The following is a 17,572-nucleotide window of genomic DNA, read 5'->3' as shown; positions in this document are numbered from 1 at the left end:
TATTCATTAAAATCAAGGAAAATTCTGAGTCGCCAGTGAGATTAGTAGCCTAGTCATTCTGACTTATGAGTTAATTAAATGGCAGCTCATAGGCTTGACACTGTAAACTGGTTAGTACGAAATCACCTTTACATGAATTTGAGTTTATTAAATCAGTCCCTATAAGTATAGTCAACTGTAATTAATGGTGAGTACAGCTTAGGTTAGTACTCCGTTGACACTAACTAAAGTCCCTAAATTTACCTAAATAAGTGACTAAGCTAATTGTGAGCAAAAATGTACTCGAATTAACATGGTGAGCAGTATTGAGCTCATTAACAGGTCGAGCTATATTGAACTCGTGAACATGGTGAGCTACAGTGAGCTCGTCAGCAGTGCTGACAGGGTGAGCTACAGTGAGCTCGTCAACAGTGTTGACAGGATGAGCTACATTGAGCTCGTTAGCAGTGCTAACAGGGTGAGTTGTAGTGAACTCGTCAACAGTGTTGACAGGGTGAGCTACATTGAGCTCGTCAGCAGTGCTGACAGGGTGAGCTACAGTGAGCTCGTTAGCAGTGCTAACAGGGTGAGTTGCAGTGAACTCGTCAGCAGTGCTGACAGGGTGAGCTACATTGAGATCGTTAGCAGTGCTAACAGGGTGAGTTGCAGTGAACTCGTCAACAGTGTTGACAGGGTGAGCTACATTGAGCTCGTTAACAGTTAACAGGGTGAGTTCAGTGAACTCGTCAACAGTGTTGACAGGGTGAGATACAGTGATCTCGTTAGCAGTGCTAACAGGGTGAGCTGCAGTGAGCTCGTTAACAGTTAACAGGGTGAGTTACATTGAACTCGTCAACAGTGTTGACAGGGTGAGATACAGTGATCTCGTTAGCAGTGCTAACAGGGTGAGCTGCAGTGAGCTCGTTAACAGTTAACAGGGTGAGTTCAGTGAACTCGTCAACAGTGTTGACAGGGTGAGATACAGTGATCTCGTTAGCAGTGCTAACAGGGTGAGCTGCAGTGAGCTCGTTAACAGTTAACAGGGTGTGTTACATTGAACTTGTCAACAGTGTTGACAGGGTGAGCTGCAGTGAGCTCGTTTACAGTTAACAGGGTGAGTTCAGTGAACTCGAATTAACGAGGTGGAGTTTTGTCATTCAGTTATCATGGCGAGCAATATTAAGCTCGTGCGCATGGTGAACGAGCACTCATATTATTACGTTAATTCTAAGGTGAGCTATGTTAAGCTCATGAAGCATGTTAATTAACAATGCTAATGTTTAACGATAATGCATTAAACATATTAGTTCTCTGGAAATTCACTTACATATTAGTAAGTTTGCAAGTTTGTTCGTGCTGCGTTCCTACACTAAATAAGCAGAAACGAAAGAAAAAACAACTCAAACAATTAATGCAAGTATTTATCACTAACTCTTAGTGCAGAAAACATGGTATTAAGAAAGTTTTCTTGGCAAACCTTTAAGCGCAAGTATAGTGGACCAGTGGTCCTAGTGAATTTGTAATTAAATTCAGGAAATGCCAGTGGCATTTGAGTGCTAGATTCTCTAGCCTAACATTATTAATTCCTAGGGAGCACTAGATTCTCTAGCCTAACATTACAATTTAACTAGGAAGACTGAGTGTGGTCAATTACTACTTGTCGAGAATAATTCTAGGTCTGCAGTGAATTCAATATCTTGGTCGCTGGGACTTGTACTTGTTTGAGTACGGACCATTGGTTTTCACTGAGAGCTATGAAACATCTCGGCGAGTATCAATTGCACTACATTCAATCTGAGTTTATTACTCAGCTGTGTTTCTCCCTTTAGCTTGCTGCTGGAGAATTGATTTACTGCTGACTAATTTATTATTATTGGCAGGTTTAGGCTTGTTCACATTCAGAACTTTACCAGTAAGTAAGTAGCCTCCTGCAGATTGGAGCATATTCATTCCCAATCGTTTAACATGTCCAGTTATGAACTGGTAATAGTAGTCGGCTCCTACTAGTACATCTACATTGTTAAGGCGGTCAGACATTAATTTGTTGTCAGCCAAATTAATTTCACGTTCTTGCAGGAAGTGGGCTGTGTACCCCAGACCCTTAATATTTAAGTCAAAAGGTATTTGATCTACAACAATGGCTTGGACAGCCTTGGCTTGACTACCTAGTCGTACAAGCGGTTGAACTACTGAGTATTCATGGGTTCCTCGATTTATCATGAACCCTGACAAGTTTAAATTTACCTGTCCTATTGGTTGTAAATTAAGTGCCTCTGCTGCCCTTTGAGTAATGAAAGTTCTCTGGGAACCTTGATCAAATAGTCCACGGATGGTGATCTTGTCTCCTCTGTTCTTCACTTGAAGTTGGGCAGTAGGCAAAGCAGCATCCACTTGAGATGCTTGTGAAGTTACGCTGTACACATCTCGCACCTTGCAGCACTGTACTGGTGTAGATTCTCTACGTCCTATTCTAGGATTGACATAATTAGTCCTAACTAATTTGCACAGTGCAGCATGATGCTTGCCCCTTCTACACCTATTGTAGGTGTTCAGTGGGGTGTCACAGCTGTTAACATTATGTGGTTTGAGACACCTAGTACATTTGTGTAACTGTTTGAGTCGTCTGACTCTTGTGTCTCTATTAGGATAATTAGTACATTTGTACAGAGAATGTTTTTGATTGCAAAACAAGCACAGTCCCCATCCTACAGATCGTTTAGGTGCTACCGATTTAGGTAAAACAGTATTTGCAGGTGGTGATGGTTTTGCTGCTTGCATTTGCTTGTTATTTATTCTCTTGTGAGTACTTGGTGTACTCTGGGGAACCTTTAACAGGCTCTTGGGAGTGCTCTTTGGACTATTAGGTCTCTTAGGAGCACCTGTGGAATTATTAGCAGTGCTCTTTGGACTATTAGGTCTCTTAGGAGCACCTGTGGGACTCTTAGGCCTCACTGATGAATCAGTGTTTGACTGATTCTGGTTACATTGATTATTAGTGCCTTTGTTACCTAGTGACAGTGTCACTTTAGGAGTTTCAGGCAAGGAAACTGATGTAGGTACAGTTTTGGTGCATTCAGATTCAGCATTAATTGCTTGGTCTGCTGTATGATTGCTCATATTACGTAAACCTGTAAATATATCCTGCATTGACAGGGTATTACCATTCTGGCATACATATAATTTATTAAGTGTGTCACCAGACAATTTTCTTTGGATGATAATTTTAGTCATCCACTCAGTAGTTGGGTGATCCACCTCTTTACTGAAAGAATTTATCAGTGACTCAAGCTGAAAACTAAAGGCTTGTAAAGAGTCAACTGATTGTTCTGGTGAAGATAAATTTAATAATTGGTGTACAAGGTTTATAATAGTCTTCTCATTGTTAGCACTTATTTTAGAAGGCTGTTGAGAGCAATTGTGACCATTACTTGTGTTGCTTAAGGCTTCTTGCTTAGCCTCAGCTTTGATTACAGCTTCGGCTGCTGCCGCAGCATTAGCTTTATCATTTTCTGGTTCAGATTCACTGATCATTGCAGCTTCACTTGTTTCATCTGCAGCTTCACTCGTTTCTCTGGGTTCTGGTGATAAGCTAGTTAATTCAGTAGCCTTACGTATTGAACTTATAGAATCCAGGGAACATTGAGAAGAGTGGTCTGAAAATTGGTCAGACTCTGTAAACAAATCATCACATGAAGCTGTATTAGATGAGAGGTTAGAAAATGAAGGTTGAACTTCAGTTGTGGATCCTGTGTAGTGATCAGTATTGATTAGAGGATTCTCCTCGTCTTGATTTAACTCAAGTATTTCATCTGAGCTGAGTGTTAGCTTGGATACAGGTCTATTAATGAACTGATCTATCCACTCGGGAATATCTAGTCTCGCAAGCACTTTATCATATTGGTCTAACCTGGTTTGAACGATACATTCATAGTCATCAAGCTCAGATTCCGTTAGACATAAGTCGTCTGAGACAGTATGACCGGCCTGGAGTAAATTCCTGTGGGACTCGACTACAGTCTTGATATAGTCATATCTTTTGTTAGCGTACTTTATGGAACTTGCTATTTTGTAGACGTAATCTGGGTCAGTTTCTACACAGTTGTCACATTTGATAAACTGTTTTCCTAGCTGGAGTTGAAGAGCTATCAAGAATCTTGCATTCCTTTCTAAAGGATTCATTCTTGTGGTAAATTGAGCCTGATAGGGCTTATGTAGCTAGTGGTATAGCTATAGTCTGCTCCTTGATGTAGAGCAGGTATAAGTATTGAAAGCCTGATAGGGCTTATGTAGCTAGTGGTATAGCTATGGTGTCTGCTCCTTGATGTAGAGCAGGTATAATGATTTATAGCCTGATAGGGCTTATGTAGCTAGTGGTATAGCTATGGGTTCTGCTCCTTGATGTAAAGCAGGTATAAGTATTGACAGCCTAATATTTCTTGAGGCTGGTTGTAATTTACCTCATTTAGAGGTTAGCTACCTACCTAATAATAAGCAACTAAGATTTGAGTGGTACCTTGGTCTCACTACAGGTGTTCCTCAGCTTAGCTCTTCTAGATCAGCCTCGGATGGGTAGCAGACTTACAGTAACACTCAAAGACATACATAGAAATATGCAATCAAATAATTACACAATAAATGGTTAATCCCACCCTTGATAGGGTCAGCACAAAAGAATAATATATGTGTCACTAACTAGCTCAAGCCTAGTCGTGAGAATTTCTACTTGAGAAACTACAACTATATTTAGTCTGTGCTTGTGCCAAATTCAACACAATCACAGCCTAAATTGCTACCTACCTAAGGTTGGCAAAGATTATATTATGGTGCAGTAATGTGCAAATAATTGTGCTGTGTTTTTGGGTTTTTTGTATTTTATATAATATACACTTGTGTAATTATGTGTATAAGAAATTAAATGAACACACAGGAATTAATTGTGTTTGGCAAGTATTCTACTGCCGTAAATATTATCTAACTCCTGAATGTACTCCTAATGGTGGAATAAAATGTTATCAGGGTTAGTAATGATTAACTAGTATGAGATCAGTAATTTATATTAGTATACTGGATCCCTAAATGTTAATGATCCACTGACTTGAGTGAAGCAGTAACTTTAACATGGATTCAGGCTATAATGGACAGTCTGCTGACAGCCATATATTGAAGCATTGGTATAGCCTAAATGGTTAACACTTAATTGGTGTTAGTGATTAATATAAGGTTATGAGCTGTTGCTCTTGGTGACCTAAGGGTTCTACTTCAGTATGAAGTGTAGGTCTAAATGTTGTGGGTAATTAGTTATGACCCACTAAAGCTACGTATAAGGTAGCTATGTTAGTGTGATCTAGACTAACTGATGTGTTACACTGTTAGTTGACACAATTAATTAAATAGTTAGTCTAGCTTCTATGACACAAGGATTAGTTATTAATGGTTAATATTTTAATTAAAAATTTAATGCCTATCCGGTTCGAAGGACCATAATGTGGGATATTTGGGCTTGATTCTGATTAATTAATAATTAAAATAGTAAATTAAATTACGAAGGACCACCCGCTTTTAAAGTAAAGAGGGAAACTGAGAATTTCAGATCATTAGATAAAATTCTAGAGAAAACCAGTGACTATGGATATGACTAGAAAGTATGATCATAAGAATAATTAATGGGCTGTATTATTAAAGAAACAAACCTCAAACACCTACATTGGGGGGTTATTACTGGAGGTAAGTACGTCCAGGAATCAGTGTGGTTCGTTCACTAATTCAATTAATAATAATCTAATCCTATAAATAATGCTGAATATAATATCATTCATATAAAGAAGAACATGAATATGAGCATTGTAATGAGTTACAATAAATCACACATTAACATCAAAACATTCTGAATATATCAAATTGCAAAGAAATGGATAAAAAGAAATAAGCCTTAGCTTGTAGTAGATTCCTTTAGATAACCATGGAAGTCCTCTTAATCTCCAAGTCTGGTACACTGACGAATGGTACGGTTAACATGGAGAAAACAGCATGAGGAATTCGTCTCTCGAGCTGCAAGATAAATAACTACCAGTAGCAATTGATTTAACTACTCAATTCATATTCAAGATTATTAATATCTACAGATGGAATTCTAATCACCTGTTATTAGGTGTTATCCCGCTGCGTGACGAACAATCACCCCGCTATTATTAAAAACTGTAAATGATGCATCAAATAAAGGGTACTTAGCTGTGGGCACTGTATAAGTATTAAGATTGCCGTAATTTCGCATCCCAGGCTCCGGTGAACCTATCCTGGATTGATGCGTTTCAAGCTGGCTGATCACGTGTCGTCAGGAACCAAGTCTAGGGGTCCCTCATTTAACACCAGCACTAGTTGAAGATATTATCTGCAAGGTCGTTCATGCCTCACAGTGGCGGCTTTCATCTGAGGATGAATAACACCTGCCCGATTTGCTGGGCAATGGCGTCGTTTATGAGTACGGTAAGCACAGTTCTGCCTCCTTTCGGCTCTGCACGTGTCCGCGTACGTACTGAAGGGGATGGCGTCCCTCCAACCCACGCCGAGTCGACGTTCATAACACAAATTATTGTCACGAACATTAATATTTCTCGCATTCGCGCTTGAAACTCTAAAGACTGGACGGGTTTATTATTTAGAGGAACGAAATATTATTATTTACCGATTTAAGAATAGTAAATATATAAGGGAGAGGAATTAATGTCTCCCCATGGCATTCATTGATGACGTTAACACTATCGCGAGGTAGACGCTATGATTCTAACGCTCTATTCGGCTTTTAGTTAGAGAACAATTCATCTGCAATCAGTTGTCATACAGAATGCTTTAATTATGGAGAATCGTATTTAATTCTCACACAAATTGAATATAATGTGTTTTACTGTAAAGAAATATGACGCAATACTGGAGTCATTTGACGTGAGAATTCTAGCCTAATGCATAGATGAATTATTAGTACATGAGAATTCTACGAGTTGTTAATTTTACTTAATACAATATTTAGTATGGTTAGTAATAAGTAATGAGAATACAACAATGCTGTATTCGATGTTGGAAATATCCAACATAACTCCCGGGGGGGGGGAATCCCAGGGTCGCAGTGTACTGTGTTGTACTGACCTATCCCGAGGTGATATTAAGATTAATATATTAGTATGTTAGTATGTTAGTACACACATAACGAACGTCCCGGATTTATCAAGGACTTACAAGAATTTGAGTCTTGCTATTTACATGTCAACTGAAACATGTTGTTTGTAGCCTACACAATGCTTATAAAATTTAACTCTCCCAATTTAAACTAACAGAATCTACAGTGATGCGATATCTTGGGTCATAGTGACGTGTAATGTTTTGTTACATGATATCACATCGTAGCATCATCATAGTTTTCTCAGTGGGATGTGAAAGAAATTACTCTTGATCAGAGTTGTAATAGGCTTGCAGTTTCCCTAGTGGAAACATGCATGAAATATTGAAACATTAAATGATTAAGTTATCGGTAATCAGGAACGCTCTAAAGTTCACAATAAACTCAACAACTAGGGTCGCAGTGACATGTAATGGTGTATTACGTAGCTGCTGAATCGTAGGTAAACTCAGAAAAAGTTCCTAAGAACTGATAACACTATTGTATGATTATACAGTAAAGTGTTATTAGTCATTTAAGATCAAGGAGACTATGACACTACAGTAAGGTGACTGTCTAGGGTCGCTGTGACTTGTAACTATTGAGTTACTAGACAATAACATCACGCAGCATCACGATCACCCCAAATTCAGATGAGGAAGTTGAATTTAATGTGCACTGCCGTGCAGTAGTCATTCTGACTGATGGTACAACTAATTTGCTAACTAGCTAAATAATAGAAAGTAGAGAACTGAAAAGTTTATTCATTAAAATCAAGGAAAATTCTGAGTCGCCAGTGAGATTAGTAGCCTAGTCATTCTGACTTATGAGTTAATTAAATGGCAGCTCATAGGCTTGACACTGTAAACTGGTTAGTACGAAATCACCTTTACATGAATTTGAGTTTATTAAATCAGTCCCTATAAGTATAGTCAACTGTAATTAATGGTGAGTACAGCTTAGGTTAGTACTCCGTTGACACTAACTAAAGTCCCTAAATTTACCTAAATAAGTGACTAAGCTAATTGTGAGCAAAAATGTACTCGAATTAACATGGTGAGCAGTATTGAGCTCATTAACAGGTCGAGCTAGATTGAACTCGTGAACATGGTGAGCTACAGTGAGCTCGTCAGCAGTGCTGACAGGGTGAGCTACAGTGAGCTCGTCAACAGTGTTGACAGGATGAGCTACATTGAGCTCGTTAGCAGTGCTAACAGGGTGAGTTGTAGTGAACTCGTCAACAGTGTTGACAGGGTGAGCTACATTGAGCTCGTCAGCAGTGCTGACAGGGTGAGCTACAGTGAGCTCGTTAGCAGTGCTAACAGGGTGAGTTGCAGTGAACTCGTCAACAGTGTTGACAGGGTGAGCTACATTGAGCTCGTTAACAGTTAACAGGGTGAGTTCAGTGAACTCGTCAACAGTGTTGACAGGGTGAGATACAGTGATCTCGTTAGCAGTGCTAACAGGGTGAGCTGCAGTGAGCTCGTTAACAGTTAACAGGGTGAGTTACATTGAACTCGTCAACAGTGTTGACAGGGTGAGATACAGTGATCTCGTTAGCAGTGCTAACAGGGTGAGCTGCAGTGAGCTCGTTAACAGTTAACAGGGTGAGTTCAGTGAACTCGTCAACAGTGTTGACAGGGTGAGATACAGTGATCTCGTTAGCAGTGCTAACAGGGTGAGCTGCAGTGAGCTCGTTAACAGTTAACAGGGTGTGTTACATTGAACTCGTCAACAGTGTTGACAGGGTGAGCTGCAGTGAGCTCGTTTACAGTTAACAGGGTGAGTTCAGTGAACTCGAATTAACGAGGTGGAGTTTTGTCATTCAGTTATCATGGCGAGCAATATTAAGCTCGTGCGCATGGTGAACGAGCACTCATATTATTACGTTAATTCTAAGGTGAGCTATGTTAAGCTCATGAAGCATGTTAATTAACAATGCTAATGTTTAACGATAATGCATTAAACATATTAGTTCTCTGGAAATTCACTTACATATTAGTAAGTTTGCAAGTTTGTTCGTGCTGCGTTCCTACACTAAATAAGCAGAAACGAAAGAAAAAACAACTCAAACAATTAATGCAAGTATTTATCACTAACTCTTAGTGCAGAAAACATGGTATTAAGAAGGTTTTCTTGGCAAACCTTTAAGCGCAAGTATAGTGGACCAGTGGTCCTAGTGAATTTGTAATTAAATTCAGGAAATGCCAGTGGCATTTGAGTGCTAGATTCTCTAGCCTAACATTATTAATTCCTAGGGAGCACTAGATTCTCTAGCCTAACATTACAATTTAACTAGGAAGACTGAGTGTGGTCAATTACTACTTGTCGAGAATAATTCTAGGTCTGCAGTGAATTCAATATCTTGGTCGCTGGGACTTGTACTTGTTTGAGTACGGACCATTGGTTTTCACTGAGAGCTATGAAACATCTCGGCGAGTATCAATTGCACTACATTCAATTTGAGTTTATTACTCAGCTGTGTTTCTCCCTTTAGCTTGCTGCTGGAGAATTGATTTACTGCTGACTAATTTATTATTATTGGCAGGTTTAGGCTTGTTCACATTCAGAACTTTACCAGTAAGTAAGTAGCCTCCTGCAGATTGGAGCATATTCATTCCCAATCGTTTAACATGTCCAGTTATGAACTGGTAATAGTAGTCGGCTCCTACTAGTACATCTACATTGTTAAGGCGGTCAGACATTAATTTGTTGTCAGCCAAATTAATTTCACGTTCTTGCAGGAAGTGGGCTGTGTACCCCAGACCCTTAATATTTAAGTCAAAAGGTATTTGATCTACAACAATGGCTTGGACAGCCTTGGCTTGACTACCTAGTCGTACAAGCGGTTGAACTACTGAGTATTCATGGGTTCCTCGATTTATCATGAACCCTGACAAGTTTAAATTTACCTGTCCTATTGGTTGTAAATTAAGTGCCTCTGCTGCCCTTTGAGTAATGAAAGTTCTCTGGGAACCTTGATCAAATAGTCCACGGATGGTGATCTTGTCTCCTCTGTTCTTCACTTGAAGTTGGGCAGTAGGCAAAGCAGCATCCACTTGAGATGCTTGTGAAGTTACGCTGTACACATCTCGCACCTTGCAGCACTGTACTGGTGTAGATTCTCTACGTCCTATTCTAGGATTGACATAATTAGTCCTAACTAATTTGCACAGTGCAGCATGATGCTTGCCCCTTCTACACCTATTGTAGGTGTTCAGTGGGGTGTCACAGCTGTTAACATTATGTGGTTTGAGACACCTAGTACATTTGTGTAACTGTTTGAGTCGTCTGACTCTTGTGTCTCTATTAGGATAATTAGTACATTTGTACAGAGAATGTTTTTGATTGCAAAACAAGCACATTCCCCATCCTACAGATCGTTTAGGTGCTACCGATTTAGGTAAAACAGTATTTGCAGGTGGTGATGGTTTTGCTGCTTGCATTTGCTTGTTATTTATTCTCTTGTGAGTACTTGGTGTACTCTGGGGAACCTTTAACAGGCTCTTGGGAGTGCTCTTTGGACTATTAGGTCTCTTAGGAGCACCTGTGGAATTATTAGCAGTGCTCTTTGGACTATTAGGTCTCTTAGGAGCACCTGTGGGACTCTTAGGCCTCACTGATGAATCAGTGTTTGACTGATTCTGGTTACATTGATTATTAGTGCCTTTGTTACCTAGTGACAGTGTCACTTTAGGAGTTTCAGGCAAGGAAACTGATGTAGGTACAGTTTTGGTGCATTCAGATTCAGCATTAATTGCTTGGTCTGCTGTATGATTGCTCATATTACGTAAACCTGTAAATATATCCTGCATTGACAGGGTATTACCATTCTGGCATACATATAATTTATTAAGTGTGTCACCAGACAATTTTCTTTGGATGATAATTTTAGTCATCCACTCAGTAGTTGGGTGATCCACCTCTTTACTGAAAGAATTTATCAGTGACTCAAGCTGAAAACTAAAGGCTTGTAAAGAGTCAACTGATTGTTCTGGTGAAGATAAATTTAATAATTGGTGTACAAGGTTTATAATAGTCTTCTCATTGTTAGCACTTATTTTAGAAGGCTGTTGAGAGCAATTGTGACCATTACTTGTGTTGCTTAAGGCTTCTTGCTTAGCCTCAGCTTTGATTACAGCTTCGGCTGCTGCCGCAGCATTAGCTTTATCATTTTCTGGTTCAGATTCACTGATCATTGCAGCTTCACTTGTTTCATCTGCAGCTTCACTCGTTTCTCTGGGTTCTGGTGATAAGCTAGTTAATTCAGTAGCCTTACGTATTGAACTTATAGAATCCAGGGAACATTGAGAAGAGTGGTCTGAAAATTGGTCAGACTCTGTAAACAAATCATCACATGAAGCTGTATTAGATGAGAGGTTAGAAAATGAAGGTTGAACTTCAGTTGTGGATCCTGTGTAGTGATCAGTATTGATTAGAGGATTCTCCTCGTCTTGATTTAACTCAAGTATTTCATCTGAGCTGAGTGTTAGCTTGGATACAGGTCTATTAATGAACTGATCTATCCACTCGGGAATATCTAGTCTCGCAAGCACTTTATCATATTGGTCTAACCTGGTTTGAACGATACATTCATAGTCATCAAGCTCAGATTCCGTTAGACATAAGTCGTCTGAGACAGTATGACCGGCCTGGAGTAAATTCCTGTGGGACTCGACTACAGTCTTGATATAGTCATATCTTTTGTTAGCGTACTTTATGGAACTTGCTATTTTGTAGACGTAATCTGGGTCAGTTTCTACACAGTTGTCACATTTGATAAACTGTTTTCCTAGCTGGAGTTGAAGAGCTATCAAGAATCTTGCATTCCTTTCTAAAGGATTCATTCTTGTGGTAAATTGAGCCTGATTGGGCTTATGTAGCTAGTGGTATAGCTATAGTCTGCTCCTTGATGTAGAGCAGGTATAAGTATTGAAAGCCTGATAGGGCTTATGTAGCTAGTGGTATAGCTATGGTGTCTGCTCCTTGATGTAGAGCAGGTATAATGATTTATAGCCTGATAGGGCTTATGTAGCTAGTGGTATAGCTATGGGTTCTGCTCCTTGATGTAAAGCAGGTATAAGTATTGACAGCCTAATATTTCTTGAGGCTGGTTGTAATTTACCTCATTTAGAGGTTAGCTACCTACCTAATAATAAGCAACTAAGATTTGAGTGGTACCTTGGTCTCACTACAGGTGTTCCTCAGCTTAGCTCTTCTAGATCAGCCTCGGATGGGTAGCAGACTTACAGTAACACTCAAAGACATACATAGAAATATGCAATCAAATAATTACACAATAAATGGTTAATCCCACCCTTGATAGGGTCAGCACAAAAGAATAATATATGTGTCACTAACTAGCTCAAGCCTAGTCGTGAGAATTTCTACTTGAGAAACTACAACTATATTTAGTCTGTGCTTGTGCCAAATTCAACACAATCACAGCCTAAATTGCTACCTACCTAAGGTTGGCAAAGATTATATTATGGTGCAGTAATGTGCAAATAATTGTGCTGTGTTTTTGGGTTTTTTGTATTTTATATAATATACACTTGTGTAATTATGTGTATAAGAAATTAAATGAACACAAAGGAATTAATTGTGTTTGGCAAGTATTCTACTGCCGTAAATATTATCTAACTCCTGAATGTACTCCTAATGGTGGAATAAAATGTTATCAGGGTTAGTAATGATTAACTAGTATGAGATCAGTAATTTATATTAGTATACTGGATACCTAAATGTTAATGATCCACTGACTTGAGTGAAGCAGTAACTTTAACATGGATTCAGGCTATAATGGACAGTCTGCTGACAGCCATATATTGAAGCATTGGTATAGCCTAAATGGTTAACACTTAATTGGTGTTAGTGATTAATATAAGGTTATGAGCTGTTGCTCTTGGTGACCTAAGGGTTCTACTTCAGTATGAAGTGTAGGTCTAAATGTTGTGGGTAATTAGTTATGACCCACTAAAGCTACGTATAAGGTAGCTATGTTAGTGTGATCTAGACTAACTGATGTGTTACACTGTTAGTTGACACAATTAATTAAATAGTTAGTCTAGCTTCTATGACACAAGGATTAGTTATTAATGGTTAATATTTTAATTATAAATTTAATGCCTATCCGGTTCGAAGGACCATAATGTGGGATATTTGGGCTTGATTCTGATTAATTAATAATTAAAATAGTAAATTAAATTACGAAGGACCACCCGCTTTTAAAGTAAAGAGGGAAACTGAGAATTTCAGATCATTAGATAAAATTCTAGAGAAAACCAGTGACTATGGATATGACTAGAAAGTATGATCATAAGAATAATTAATGGGCTGTATTATTAAAGAAACAAACCTCAAACACCTACATTGGGGGGTTATTACTGGAGGTAAGTACGTCCAGGAATCAGTGTGGTTCGTTCACTAATTCAATTAATAATAATCTAATCCTATAAATAATGCTGAATATAATATCATTCATATAAAGAAGAACATGAATATGAGCATTGTAATGAGTTACAATAAATCACACATTAACATCAAAACATTCTGAATATATCAAATTGCAAAGAAATGGATAAAAAGAAATAAGCCTTAGCTTGTAGTAGATTCCTTTAGATAACCATGGAAGTCCTCTTAATCTCCAAGTCTGGTACACTGACGAATGGTACGGTTAACATGGAGAAAACAGCATGAGGAATTCGTCTCTCGAGCTGCAAGATAAATAACTACCAGTAGCAATTGATTTAACTACTCAATTCATATTCAAGATTATTAATATCTACAGATGGAATTCTAATCACCTGTTATTAGGTGTTATCCCGCTGCGTGACGAACAATCACCCCGCTATTATTAAAACTGTAAATGATGCATCAAATAAAGGGTACTTAGCTGTGGGCACTGTATAAGTATTAAGATTGCCGTAATTTCGCATCCCAGGCTCCGGTGAACCTATCCTGGATTGATGCGTTTCAAGCTGGCTGATCACGTGTCGTCAGGAACCAAGTCTAGGGGTCCCTCATTTAACACCAGCACTAGTTGAAGATATTATCTGCAAGGTCGTTCATGCCTCACAGTGGCGGCTTTCATCTGAGGATGAATAACACCTGCCCGATTTGCTGGGCAATGGCGTCGTTTATGAGTACGGTAAGCACAGTTCTGCCTCCTTTCGGCTCTGCACGTGTCCGCGTACGTATTGAAGGGGATGGCGTCCCTCCAACCCACGCCGAGTCGACGTTCATAACACAAATTATTGTCACGAACATTAATATTTCTCGCATTCGCGCTTGAAACTCTAAAGACTGGACGGGTTTATTATTTAGAGGAACGAAATATTATTATTTACCGATTTAAGAATAGTAAATATATAAGGGAGAGGAATTAATGTCTCCCCATGGCATTCATTGATGACGTTAACACTATCGCGAGGTAGACGCTATGATTCTAACGCTCTATTCGGCTTTTAGTTAGAGAACAATTCATCTGCAATCAGTTGTCATACAGAATGCTTTAATTATGGAGAATCGTATTTAATTCTCACACAAATTGAATATAATGTGTTTTACTGTAAAGAAATCTGACGCAATACTGGAGTCATTTGACGTGAGAATTCTAGCCTAATGCACAGATGAATTATTAGTACATGAGAATTCTACGAGTTGTTAATTTTACTCAATACAATATTTAGTATTGTTAGTAATAAGTAATGAGAATACAACAATGCTGTATTCGATGTTGGAAATATCCAACACATCTCAACAACGAACCTCCCAACAACGAAAACTACAACAACGAGCACCACAACAACGAACATCTCTACAACGAACACTAAAACAACGAATACCACAAGAACGAACATCTCAACAACGAACGTCTCAACAACGAACATCTCAACTACGAACACTACAACAATGAACACTACAACAACAAATACCACAACAACGAACATCTCAACAACGAACATCTCAACAACAAACAGTACAACAACAAACACTACAACAACGAAACCCACAACAACGAACATTACAACAACGAACATTACAACAACGAACACTACAACAACGAACACCACAATAATGAACACTACAACAACGAAAATCAGAACAACGAACACTACAACAATGAACACTACAACAACGAACACTACAACAACGAACGCTACAACAACGAACGCAACAACAGCGAACACCACAACAACGAACATTAGAACAAGTAACACTACAACAACGAACACTACAACAACGAACGTTATAAGAACGAACTCCACAACAACGGACATTACAACAAGTAACACTACAACAACGAACACTACAACAACATACACAACAACAACGAACACTACAACTACAAACACTACAACAACGAACATTACAACATTGAACACTACAACAACTAACACTAAAACAACGAACATTACAACAATGAACACTACAACAACTAACATTACAACAATGAACACTACAACAACTAACATTACAACAATGAACACTACAAGAACGAACACTACAACAACGAACATTACAACAACGAACACTACAACAACGAACACTACAACAACGAACATTACAACAATGAACACTACAACAACGTAGTGTACGTAGTGAACACTACAGCAACATACACTACAACAACGAACACTACAACAACAAACACTACAACAACGAACATTACAACAATGAACACTACAACAACGAACACTACAACAACGAACATTACAACAATGAACACTACAACAACTAACATAACTACAATGCGCACTACAACAACGAACATTACAACAATGAACACTGCAAGAACGAACACTACAACAACGAACATTACAACAACGAACACTACAACAACGAACATTACAACAATGAACACTACAACAACGAACAGTACAACATCAAACACCACAACAACGAACTATACAACAACGAACACCACAACAACGAACACTACAACAATGAACACCACAACAACGAACACTTCAACAACGAACACTACAACAACGAACACTACAACAACGAACACCACAACAACGAACACCACACAACGAACACTACAACAACGAACACCACAACAACGAACATCCCAACAATGAGCACAACAACAACGAACACAACAACAACGAACACAACAACAACGAACACTACAACGACGAACACTACAACAACGAACACTTCAGCAAGGAACACTACAAAAACAAACACTAAAACAACGAACAATACAACAACGAACACTTCAACAACGAATACTACAACAACGAACACTACAACAACGAACACCACAACAACGAACATCTCAACAACGAACATCACAACAACTAACACAACAACAACGAACACCACAACAACGAACACCACAACAACGAACATTAGAAGAACGAAACATACAACAACGAACGTTATAAGAACGAACTCCACAACAACGGACATTACAACAAGGAACACTACAAAAACGAACACTACAACAACGAACACTACAACAACAAACACCAAAACAACGAACACTTCAACAACGAACACCACAACAACGAACACCACAACAACGAACACTTCAACAACGAACACTACAACAACGAACACTACAATAACGAACACCACAACAACGAACACCACAACAACGAACACCACAACAACGAACACTACAACAACGAACACTACAACAACGAACACCACAACAACGAACACACAACAACGAACACCACAACAACGAACACCACAACAATGAACATCTCAACAACGAACACTACAACAACGAACACAACAACAACGAACACTACAACAACGAACACTACAACGACGAACACTACAACAACGAACACTTCAACAACGAACACCACAAAAACGAACACTAAAACAACGAACACTACAACAACGAACACTTCAACAACGAACACTACAACAACGAACACTACAACAACGAACACCACAACAACGAACACCACAGCAACGAACACCACAACAACGAACACCACAACATTGAACATCTCAACAACGAACACTACAACAACGAACACAACAACAACGAACTCTACAACAACGAACACTACAACGACGAACACTACAACAACGAACACTTCAACAACGAACACCACAAAAACGAACACTACAACAACGAACACAACAACAACGAACACCACAACAACGAACACTACAAAATGAACACCACAACAATGAACACCACAACAACGAACACCACAAAAACGAATACTGCAACAACGAACACTATAGCAACGAACATCACAACAACGAACACCACAACCTCGAACAAAACAACAACAACGAACACCATAACAACGAATACCATAACAAAGAACACTACAACAACGAACACCACAACAACGAACATCTCAACAACGAACACCACAACAACGAACACTACAACAACGAACACTACAACAACGAACACTACAACAACGAACATTTCAACAACGAACACCACAACAACGAACACTA

The sequence above is a fragment of the Procambarus clarkii genome, chromosome 33, assembly GCF_040958095.1.
Source record: "Procambarus clarkii isolate CNS0578487 chromosome 33, FALCON_Pclarkii_2.0, whole genome shotgun sequence".
In the NCBI taxonomy this organism is placed as follows: domain Eukaryota; kingdom Metazoa; phylum Arthropoda; class Malacostraca; order Decapoda; family Cambaridae; genus Procambarus; species Procambarus clarkii.
The sequence above is the reverse complement of the archived record's forward strand: the minus strand, read 5'-3'. Positions refer to the sequence as shown.